This window comes from Thalassophryne amazonica, chromosome 19 (assembly GCF_902500255.1).
Source record: "Thalassophryne amazonica chromosome 19, fThaAma1.1, whole genome shotgun sequence".
In the NCBI taxonomy this organism is placed as follows: Eukaryota; Metazoa; Chordata; class Actinopteri; order Batrachoidiformes; family Batrachoididae; genus Thalassophryne; species Thalassophryne amazonica.
In genome coordinates, this window is record NC_047121.1 from 7,054,978 (window position 1) to 7,067,274 (window position 12,297).

At 39.0% G+C, this 12,297-nt stretch overlaps 1 protein-coding gene across 1 annotated transcript in view; it reads right to left on the reverse strand.

Annotated features, from left to right (window-relative positions):
- The window catches only part of LOC117532237 (leucine-rich repeat and fibronectin type-III domain-containing protein 2), a 191,180-nt gene that overhangs the window by 142,042 nt on the left and 36,841 nt on the right, over positions 1-12,297 (reverse strand). Inside the window, exon 2 of the mRNA XM_034195557.1 lies at positions 4,666-4,755. The gene's annotated coding sequence lies outside the window, so the exon portion shown is untranslated. The remainder of the gene's footprint in view (positions 1-4,665; positions 4,756-12,297) is intronic.

Consider the following 12,297-nt stretch of genomic DNA (forward strand, 5'->3'; position numbering starts at 1 on the left):
ACAGAGATTTGATTGCGTGAGTGAGTGAGTGAATGACAGCTCCAATGTCGTGCCGTCTGACAGCAGTCTATGTCATCTGACTGTTGTCTGAAATATGTTTGGGCTGCATCCTGCAGGTGTGGACGAGGCGGTCCGGATGTGTTCGGACCGTGGCTGGCCATGCCTCTTTTTCTGCCGACTGTGTCGGATTATGGCAATAATTGCCATGTCAGAATGGGTCCTCCACATTCTTGCTATGTCTGATGGGGACCTTATGGTTCAGATTATTCAATATTAACATGCTGATTTCCAAGAATTTGAATCTGCAAACAACATTGTGACTCTGTGGGAGCGTATTCTCTTTTGATCAAGTATGTCAGGACCTACATACTTGACATTCAGTAGTCTCATTGCTCTGCCTGTTAGAACCAATGTTCAGTCTGACAAACTCATAGAGAGATTTGGATATTTTTATGTCTGCCAAGGATGAAATAAAATCATCTGCATTTATTTATTTTTCTGTCTGTCTGTCTATCTGCCTGTTAGCAGGATTACATCAAAACTACTGCATGGATTTTGACGATATTTTCATCAATGATAGATGTTAAGCCATGGAAGACTCCATTAAATTTTGGAGGTGATCCACATCCAGATCCTGATTCTGGATCAAGTTTCAATTTACAGTATATAGGTGTTGAAGGATTAGTGTTAGCAGGATTACATGAAAACTACGACACAGATTTTGACAAACCTTTCACCACAGACACATGTTAGGGCATGGAAGACTCCATTAAAATTTTGAGATGATCCAGATTCTGGATCAAGTTTCACTTTTTTATAGACTTTGAAGGATTACATCAAAACTACTTTGTGGATTCTCACGGAATTTGCACCACAGATAGATATTGGGACATCATTTGAAGAAGAGGTGATGGGGATCCCAGCAAGGCTTGACAGCATTGTAAACCAAGCTGCTGGATCCTTTCTCATTTCAGACAAAATGCATAATGACACCACTTCTAACAGCTGAAGTGTGCATGTGGATTTTATTTTTGATAAAATAAAGGTTTTCATAATGGACAAAATAAATAATGCAGATACCAATATGTTCAGGAAAGGCTCAAAGCAATTGAAGTTATCAGCCAACTGATGTATTGGTTGGGTTCTAGCTTTAATCATTGGTAATTATAGCACACATATTAATAAGTCAGCAAATCCTTTACACAGAGCCTTTCTTCATAACCATGAAATAAATTGAAATCATAGTTCACCTATTAGTGAGTGACTGACTGACTGACTGACTGACTGATAGAGAGAGATGCCACACTGGTCAGTGGATTTGCATTATTTTGAGATTGTATAGTCAATATGATAACAAAGTAGAATGGCAGGGCCACTAACATATAAATACATGTTAGCAACATTGTCATATCTATATCTACCGTTTCCAAATGGTAGAGATGGATCCGGTTTCAAAACAGGATAAATTACAGCATACACCCAAACATACTGTTCATTATTATCACTTTACCAAGGCATTGCTAGGCCGGTATCGTAGATTTATGTCGACGGTACCTGGCTTTACCCGCCTGCTGTGTGTAAACAAAGGACATCACAGCGCGCAGCCCAAGAACTGTCCGCAGAGGGGGAAAAAACAAAAACTACAAAGGCGAGAAGTGTGTGTTGGTCCCAACATGGATATTCCGGATGATTTTCTCATGGATAGTAGGACAATGAACAGCAGCCAAAGCAGCCAGCTTGATGAGGATGCACTGCCGAATTTGGAAAACAGTGCGCGCCAGCTGACACAACAAAAGTTAAGTGAGCCAACTTTTTATGTACGCATTACGTGTTGTGTATCTCAGTAAAAAATGATAATGCAAATAACATGCTGTTGTCATGCATTTTCTGAGTCCCTCCATCCATGCTCATCTAACTCGGGCAAATATTTGTCATTTTGGGCGACTGGTCATGAACGTCGGGCCTCTGAAAATGCATACCGCCCTCCAACAGCATATTATTTTATTAGTCTCAGCTCGTTGTTCACATCATTTGTTCAGCTGAAGAACTTCAACAGAACTAGCTGGAAAAGTTGCTTCACCAACCTACAATTGCCACTTCACCAGTCTAGACAAATTTGTAACATTTTATATATATATATCGTAGAATGCTCATTAAAAACTAAAAGACAAAACAAATTGTATAGGAAGCAAGCCAGGAATAGCCTTTAGGGAAATGATCACTGTAAGCCAGTAAGTGTGATTGTGATGTTGAAGGGTCTTATCATTCTACCCACACACCACAATAAATGTAAGCATAATCCACAATATTTTCCAGTTTGCATTTTTATATATGCACAATTTAAGCTTTTTAACTTACATTTTGGGGGGAGGGGTCACCTTAATTAAATACTTTTAACTCGCTATTTCGAAGCAGCAGAGCAAATAAGCTCCAGCCACTCTATGTGCAGAACGTGTTGCAACCCACAGATGACCAAAGACTACACTCACTCATCTTAAAGTGCTTACTCCAGTTATGGGTCACGGGGAGCTGGAGTCTATCCCAGTAGTCATGGGGTGTGAGGTGGGGTACACCCTGGACAGGACGCCAGTCTGTCACAGAGCAACATACAGACAAACAAACACATTCACATCCACATGCACACCTACAGACAATTTAAAGTTTCCAATCCACCTAACCTGCATGTTTTTGGATGTGGGAGGAAGCCAGATCACCCGGAGGAAACCCACGCGAACACGGGAACATACAAACTCCACACAGAAAGGACACAGGTGGGAATCAAACCCATGACCTTCTTGCTGCGAGGCAACAGTGCTAACCACTTATCCACCATGCTGCCTGACTCAAGAGTACCATGAGAAAATAAATACGAAAGGCTAAATATGCAGGCTTATTATGTGAGTGTGACGTTTGCTTTCTTACGTCGTTTCCAAAAATAGAAAGGCAGTATGCTGAAAAGAGATAGAGATCAAGCTTTTTTCTTTCTGAAAGGCGAAGCTTGGACCTGAAGAATCGTTTTGTGACAGTGGGCTAATTTTTCCTTTACAAGAGACAACTTGGCATAATTCACTGTGCAGTTGATATTACAGTGAAGATTCATTGCAAAGTTGACTTTTACAAATGTTCAGCACTGGGCAGAATGTGGCATGTTACAGAATATTCAATAAAGTTTCCTTAAAATTCATCACCATTCCTCCCTGTTGTCTTAAAATGCTCTATATACATATGCATAACAGAAGCTCAAAGTCTATAACTGTGTAAAAATCACTGTTGCCTATGAACAGGCTCCAGTATGTGGCTTGATGATGTAACATCCTTTGTTGGTGCAATGCTATGAGCATAAATACAAGAGCAACACCTCTCTTGTAAAACTTTAGTACAACTGTGACTCATATGGAAAACCTCCCAGTGATGTTACAGCATGTGCAACATTAGAGTTTCCATGACCATGTAAGGGATTGTTGAAGTATTTCAAAGGTTCCAGTGGAAGGGGGGAAATGACCATGTTGGAAACCTAGCCATTGCTAAAACATGTAGAATGTAGAATGAAGAATGTAGACCAGTAATGGAAGATCTCTGTTCACCACAGACACCTCATGATGGCCATGTGAGGCCTCGTGAAGCATTTACTATTTTCTCTGTGGACCACTGGATAACGGTGTCTATTCAAAAACAAAAAAAGCTCAAAGCACAATACACTTGATTTCCCTTAGAAGTCTTTTTTAATAGACACTACCCTGTAGTGGACACAAGAAAAAAGGTCAAATGATTCATGAGACCTCATGTTACCATTACTACAGACACCCCCCTGAACCACTCTACAGAACGCCACTTGAACCCGCTTGTGTTTTCCAAGGTAAGGACAAAGTTTCAAACTGTGAGCTTCCAAGATGCATATCTATGTAATTGGATATTTTTTTTAATCTGAAACCTACCATATATATTTATTTATTCATTTATTTATTTTTTTTAGATATTTTTAAGTTTGGGCTTTTCACTTGGGACATAAACTATTTTAATCAGTCAGGTATTGATTTAGAACACTAACACTATCACAGGCTAAACAGTTCTACATTGTGAGTCTATGAGGCAAACTAAAACCCTTAAAGTTAGGGCCTTGTCACAACTGAACAACTGAAAATATCACAAGTATCTGGTGATTGCATGTTGTTTGTTGATGATGTACTCCTTCCTGTTGTTGGCAGAAGAACAAATAGTTCTACAACAATCCACTTGTAATGACTTCGTGGAGATTGGCATCGCCAAAACAGGAGAAGGTTTAGGTAAGGAGCTAACTGTCCGCCCAGGTATGTTAAAAAAGTGTTTTTTTTACATTGACTAATATTTACTGCCAGACACTTCAAACAATATTTAAGCTGTCAAAAATGCTTTAGTTTGTTAGTTTTGAGTTTGCCTCATAGCCTTACATTTAAAAAGCTGTGTTATGGTGTTAGAGCTCAAAATCAATGTTGCATTGTTTAAAATCCTTTTTGTCCCAACTGAAAAATTTTAACCCAAAAACATCTCAAAGTAGGAACTAGGGTTACAAATCCCAGAATTTCCCTTTTAGACTCACCAGTGCTTGAGGACCATTTTTATATCTGAACAGGAAAGGTAATACCTGTCTGTGGTAACACAACATAAAGTTCAAAAGGGAGAGCTTACCTATATTGTGTGGTATTGTGCCATATGGTCCCGCAGAACTACCTCAAGGCCCGGCATTCACAGTCAGACAGCAAGACGCAACCAGTCAGCCTATAAAATAAAATAAATAAGAAAATAAGAGAGAAAAACATTTTTGAGAATGTATTTGGATATAGTTTATACTCCCACCTCCACCACACAAACACACTGTTATATTGGAGAACAGAGCAGCTAGGTCTCAGTTAGGTGACATGTAATTCCTGCAAGCAGGTGATGGAATAACATGTCCTTGTAACATGTTGACCTCTGTATTCAGAGGAAACAGGACAAATCTGATGCACACTCTAAATATATGTTAAGAATAATTATATGCATGTTTGATATGATCCAGTCTTGGAAGCAAGTTATGAAACCTGTTTAAAATTCAAACAGCGCTGTTATGGTTTACAAAGAATTATTGTCTTCAACAAAAGCCTATAAAATCTCCCACAAGCAGCACATAGAAAGGAAAAGAGATTAGACTGTTTGAGAGAAAAGCATTAAAACAGAGCATGGGGGGTTCTTATAGGGCCACCACTCCCAAGTGACATTACAATGTCAGTGAGGATGGAAGGCACATTATTTGTCTGTTTATTAGCTTATTTCTGTGGCCATTAGTCCTATCAGCTGATCAACATTCCATGTACACTATGGGGGATCAGGATTATTTGACTTGTTGTGTGTTATTTTATAGATGCATGTATGCTTAATGGTGTCATCTGAGTGGGATGAAGTATGTGGGTGTCCATATATTCACAGTGTTTAATACATTTGTGATCTGAGACTGTTATTTACAAGGTCTGTGAGTGCAGGTAGGCTGTTGTCACGTGATGCAAATTCAAACACCAAGTCTTCTTTGCTTAGGGCTCCTTCACACATAGTATAGATGTGGTCGCATTGCACATGAAGTGTGCATGAAGCAGGAATCATATGCAGTACGTGTAAAATCATAGCTCTTTGTGCACATCAGCATCTGAAAGACAGCGTGTGCGCTGTGTGAGCTCATTGAACCCTCTCATGGCAGGTTTCCGCCAAATTCCAGGTGACACACATGAACATCTAACACCGTTCGCATGGCACTTAGAAAATGTGTGGCCATTTGCACTATTAGCACAACAACAGTCAGCAGACAATCACTGTCGAGCTGGATGTGAAATTTGTCTAAGTGCCCCACGAGTGTGGTTTTGCAAACAGACACACTGACCCGTTGGTGTGTGCGCTGAACTGACAGGGGGCATCTCTGCCAACAGCAGCAGCTGTTGAGATCTCTGGTTCTGGATGTCCCAGCTGGGGAACACATACCATGTTTTGACAGACATGACCTAACATCTGTCCACTGTGAAGTGCATGTGTCTGTTTTCTGTCCTCACATGGACATACATAAAAACATATATTGCTGTTGCGATGGGCTGCAGCGAGCGCACGGTGCACACATTGACATGCTGTCCCAGGTGAAATGGACCATCAGATCATAACACACAGCAGGCGATTTGAATGTCATGCCACACACGTGAACTCTGTTCCATATGACGTCCTGCGGCATCCCATCCACAGGACAGACGTATGTGTCGGTCCGGACACATACGTAGGGCCGGCTGGACATGCCAGGCCAGCAGATGTGGACATGATCAGAGCGCACTGCTTCATTCATGTAATTTCATGACTGTACATCTGTGACCATGGGTCATCTACAGAGGAACAGATGGTGCATGCTCGATAAAAGGGATTCAATATAATGCGGTCTTCTTATGGTATGAGTGTTTTTTTTTAAATATGTTTATTTTCTTGCTGATTTCAGGCATTTTATGTACCTTTCATAGGACAGCGAAGGTAGTGCAGTGGAAAAGTTTCTGTCTGGCAGTCAGAGGTTTTGTAAATTGCAGGTTCGAATCCCACAGGTGGAATGTATTTTTGATTTTAATTTTATTCCACAGCAGCTGTGCAATGTGGTTCAAGCTGCTCGCACTGTGTCCCCGCTGCCCCGGTTTTGTGCATGCTCATGCGTGTGCACAAAACCGTTGCAGCGAGATCATTCACACCTGCCCGACTGCGTGTCCCTCCCGACAATGGCTCAATGATTTCATGTAGGCTGTTTCGCAGTGATTCCGACTTATTTGCAGTGGTGGGCACAGATAACCAAAAAATTAACTTCGATAACAGATAATCAGATAACTGAAACGTTATCTTCGATAAAGATAAAACAATAAACCACCCAAAAATGTATGTACGGAAGTTACAGATAAATTCCAATATTATCTCTGGCACATTTACAACTACTAGTAAAACTAATTTAATAGCTTCTAGTAATATTAAAAGTAACAACAGACCCAAACAATGAGACCGCACTTTTTTCTTTCAACATTCTGCCCCTGCTGGAAATTCCTGTTTACTACAGCGCTCCAAGCACAGCGGCACCCCAAGAGCAGCCATAAAGCCATCTCTCTATCAATTACAATGCTCCGGTCAGGCGGAGGTCTTGAAAAATAAAGTCATGCTGAGTTATGGTTTTGATTTATAAATAACATTAATACCGATAGAATAACTCCATTAATGTCAATTCTGTCATTTGTACAAAGTTAAAATATAACATATATCTTTTAATGTTGAATAATGCACTAATTCTGAGGTTTTATAACAAACAGACAGATCGCAAAGGATTCTGGGTAAAAGTGCCTCTGCTAAACACCGATTGGTTCAGTCATTCATTATGTAAACCAACACGTTAATGTGACGTCTGTCGTGTGTTGGTGTTTAAAGATAAATGTGCTTTTGTAAAATATTCCATTTTTTTATTTGTAAAAACAGGCATTTTTACGGCGCCCCGCAAGTGTCATCGCAAAATGTTTTGCATGTGGAGAGAATGTGCGCACGTTTTATGATGTTGTAAAACATGCTTTACACTGTGCAAGATGATTTTTCATGCAGGAATTTTTTGGACCGAGTTTCAGGTTAATCGTGTGTCCTGCATCATGTAGTGTACGTGGAGTATCAAGCTGCGGTCAACATCTGACGACCACCTCCTGATCGCCGATCGTATGGTCGAATGAGAATCAAACCTGTTTGATATATTATTGTACCTGTGCAAACACTGCAGAGCTGGCTTGTAATGTTATTATTATTATAATTAATATTATAATAATAATAATTATTATTATTATAATAATAATAATAATAATAATAATTATTATTATTATTATAATTATAATAATAATAATAATAATTATTATTATTATTTTGCTGTTTTGTTTTGTTTTTAAACTTCATTTGTAAAAAAAAAAAAAAAAGCCATTTGCAAAGCCAAAAAGTCGATTTGACAATCATCTGATATAACCGGGGTCAAAATAAATAGAACACTGCCATCTACTGGTTCCCAGATGCTTAGTACTTAGGGCGAATACTGCCATGAACACTACTGGCCAGTAGATGGCAATAGAGGCCTTGAAAACAAAATTCCAAATAATCCCTGTCTGCTACATTTAAAATGCGTGGAATTTAACAAACGCAAATACAAAAGCAACGTCTATAAACGCAGATAATATATTCAAGAGAGTTTTAGGCACTAGAGTTTAATGTTGTCTGTGGAGCCTGAACAGAGTGTCTGAAATGCATTTGTCCTGTCGTGACGTACTGAGATTACATCATCGTACCCATAATGCACTGCGGGGCACAGCATGTGCTCACAAAACCTTAAGAAATAGCACATTACTTTAAAACTAAAACATATATCTGATATTTTCACTTTATAAAACTTCAGACATGACAGTAATTTTAAATAACTTGTCCAAAATTAGTTTGGTTAAAATTTGAACCATAAGTTAAAAATGTATGCCTCTGGATGTCTTAGGTGATATTGCCAGCATATCAGTATGGTGTTAAAGGAAATGTGTTTTTTTTTTTTTGTCTTGTCTTGTCTTGTCATTTCTCCTTTGTCTGCAGAAGATTGAGATGCTTTTCATACAAGCAGTTTTCTTCTGTTTGCAGAGGTTATAACTGTGCGTCTGTTACAAAACCTTTAACAGGTGGGTGCTGAACTGATTTTAAAAATGCTTGTCACTGTTCAGCTTCGTTTATTAGTTTAAAAGTTACCTGACAAAAATTAATCAGAAGATAATTGATGTGATAATGGTTTTTAAAGTTATCTAAAAAGATAATCCAATAATGAAAACATTATCTTCGATAATTATGTTATCGGATTATCGGAAGTGTGCCCACCACTGCTTATTTGTGCTATGTGTGAAAGGGGCCCTAAGCCATGTCATTGTATATTTCATGTCACTTTAGTTAAGGTGTAGTAAGTTGCATTGCCTTGTGTGTATGTTGTCATCATTAATTTTTATAGAGCAATTTGTGACATTCATGAGACTAAAGTGAAAGATGATAAAAAGGTGATAGCTTGTCATATCACTGCAATGCTCTCAGGGGAGGTAATGGTCTAGTGGGTAAGCATTTGGCTTGAGACCACAGGATCCTCGGTTCAAATCCACACCTGACTGGAAAATCACTAAGGGCCATTGGGCAAGATCCTTAATCCCTTAGTTGCTCCCGATGTGTAGTGGGTGCCTTGCATGGCAGCAGCCTAACATCGGGGTCATTGTGAGGCACTGATGTGTAAAGCGCTTTGAGCATCTGATGCAGATGGAAAAGCACTATATAAATGCAGCCCATTTACGATTTATTTTCCATGCCATACACAGCAGGTACATTTTAGGTACATTGCCATACACCTGCAGCAAGGAACTGTACAAACTAAAAGTAAGACTTAATCCTAGTACAAATAACTTTTACATCTTGTTTAGACAGGTCTGGTGGATTATACAACCACTTATGAGTCTCTCATTCATCTGTCTGTTCACTCACCCACTGTGTTTTACAGAGGATGTGACAATTACTTTTCCAAATGACTTGGAAAAAGACAAGACTTGAAAGGACAAATGCATTCTACAGACAGTAAGTGTTAAAGGTACGAGCAATGCACAGCCACAAAAGTCACTCCTTGTTTAGCTCATTAACATGCACTTTTACAATGATCCCCCTGAGCAGTTTTTTTGCAGATCATACATTCCACTTATGTGTGCTAATTGAGCATTGTCCTCCTGCTGTCCAATTAGTGAGTGTACTTACAGTTGTGCTCAAATGTTTACATACCCTGGCAAAATGTTATAATTTTTGTCTATTTTCAAAAGAATATGAATGATAACACAAAACTTTTTCACTCATAGTTTGTGGTTGTGTGAAGCCATTTATTGTCAGACCATTGTGTTTACTCATTGTAATTCATAATGACAACAGAAACTACCCAAATGATCCTGATTAAAAGTTTGCATACCCCAGTTCTTCATGCCGTGTATTGCCCCCTTTGACATCAATAACAGCTTGGTGTCTTTTGTGGTAGTTGTGGAAGATTGTCTTTATTTACTGTGGTGGTAAAGTTGCCCATTCCTATTGGAAAAAAAAAGCATCCAATTCCTGTAAATTCCTGGGCTGTCTTGCATGAATTGCATGTTTGAGATCTCCCCAGGGTGGCTTAATGACACTGAGGTCAGTAGGCTGAGATGGCCACTCCAGATCCTTCATTTTATTATGCTGTAGTCAATGACAGGTCAGCTTGGCCTTATGTTTTGTTACGTTGTTATGTTGGGATGTCCAAGTACGTCCCATGTGCAGCTTGTGGGCTGATTAGTGCAAATTTTCCTCCAGTTTTTTTTTTTTTTTTTGATAACATGCTGCATTCATCCTGCCATCAATTTTGACCAAGTTTTCTGTTTCTTTGTAGCTCACACATCCCCAAAACATCAGTGATCGACCTCTGTGCTTCACAGTAGTAAGGGTATCCTTTCATCATAGGTCTTGTTGACTCCTCTCCAAATACAATGTTTATAGTTGTGACCAAAAAGTTACATTTTGGTCTCATCATTCCAAATGACTTTGTTTTCTGTGCTGTTTGGTGTATTGGAAGTAGGATACTTTGTGGCATTTGCATAGTAATCTTCTGGCAATTCTAGTAATCTTCTTTCTTCTGGCAACTTGACCATGCAGCCCATTTTCCCTCAATTACCTCCTTATCGTGCATGTTGAAACAGCCACTTCACTTTTTTCAGACAGTCCTGCATTTCAACTGAACTTATTTGTGGATTTTTCTTTGCATCCTGAACAATTTTCCTGTCAGTTGATGCTGGAATTTTGTTGGTCAACCTGACCGTTTTTTTTTGGTTCCAATCCCCAATTTTCCACTTCTTACGTAATTAGAGCTTGAACACTGCTGATTGGCATTGTGAGTCCCTTGGATATATATTTTATATCCATTTCATGTATTATAAAGTTCAATTACCTTTTCTTTGACAATTACTTTGCTTTCCCTATGACTCATAAACCAGAAGCATCAGTGCAACACAGGATGAAAGATGCAAGGGTCTGTCAGGAGCCCAAATAAATCACTGACCTTTTACACACACACACATACTGATTACAAGCAAACAGATCACAGCTGATGATGGTTACCTTGTATCACCATTCAAACCTGTTTGTGTCAATTTGTGTGTATGTTATCAGGTCACAATCACTAGGGTATGTAATCTTTAGATCAGGGTCATTTGGTTAGTTTCTGCCAGCATTATGATTTCAAAAGAGTAAACACAGTTGTTTGACAATGAAAGGTTTCACACAACCACCAAACATGAGCAACCCAATTTACTTTTTTCAGTTTATTTTCATTTATATAGCACCAAATCACAACAGAGTTGCCTCAAGGTGCTTCACACAGGTAAGGTTGAACCTTACTATCCCCCAGAGCAGCAGTGGTAAGGTAAAACTCCCTCTGAGAAAGAAACCTCAAGCAGACCAGACTCAAAGGGGTGACCCTCTGCTTGGGCCATTAAGGCTTTTCAGGTTTCAAATCCCGCAAAACTTCGGAGAGGTCGCTGCGCTGCAAGATCTCAGTAACATTGAGAAGTGCATTGAGACGCTCTGATCACGCTAAACTTTAACTGCTGCACACGGACAACACCATTAACATCGCAACATAAAACTATTTTTATATTGTGCCTAAAAGTCTTGTGAATATATTCTCTGGGTTTATAGATGTTGTTATTGCGTTTATTTTATGTAAACATGGGAGAATCACAGTCTGTCTCTCTGTTATTTTCAATGGGAGCTGCTGTGAGCTACAATCGCTTCCTGATCATGTTGTTCTGGAGGAAAGTGAAGTTTGCTCTTTAACATCTTAATTATTGTTCTTTACAACACTGTTTGTCCTCTTTGTTCCAGACTAATATATATAATATGTCTGAAATTCGGTTTGCGTTTATTAAATTCCACGCAGATTAAACGTAGCAGACACAGATTTTTTGTTATAATTGTTTTAGCAAGTTTTCAGGGTATCATGCAGCAGGCTCTTATTAACGTGATGAAAAGCATAAAAAATGACATTTTTGTAGTATAATATTCATTTACAATTGTCATTGTGTGGATTATCTATGTTGTTTTGACTGCAGCGACTCTCTGGCATGCAAGGGATTATGGGATACATGAAAACCCTGAACGATACTAACACAATTTACAAAATGAATATACAGGAAATGTTTCCAGTGTACAGGGCAGGATGGTCTCCAGCACAAC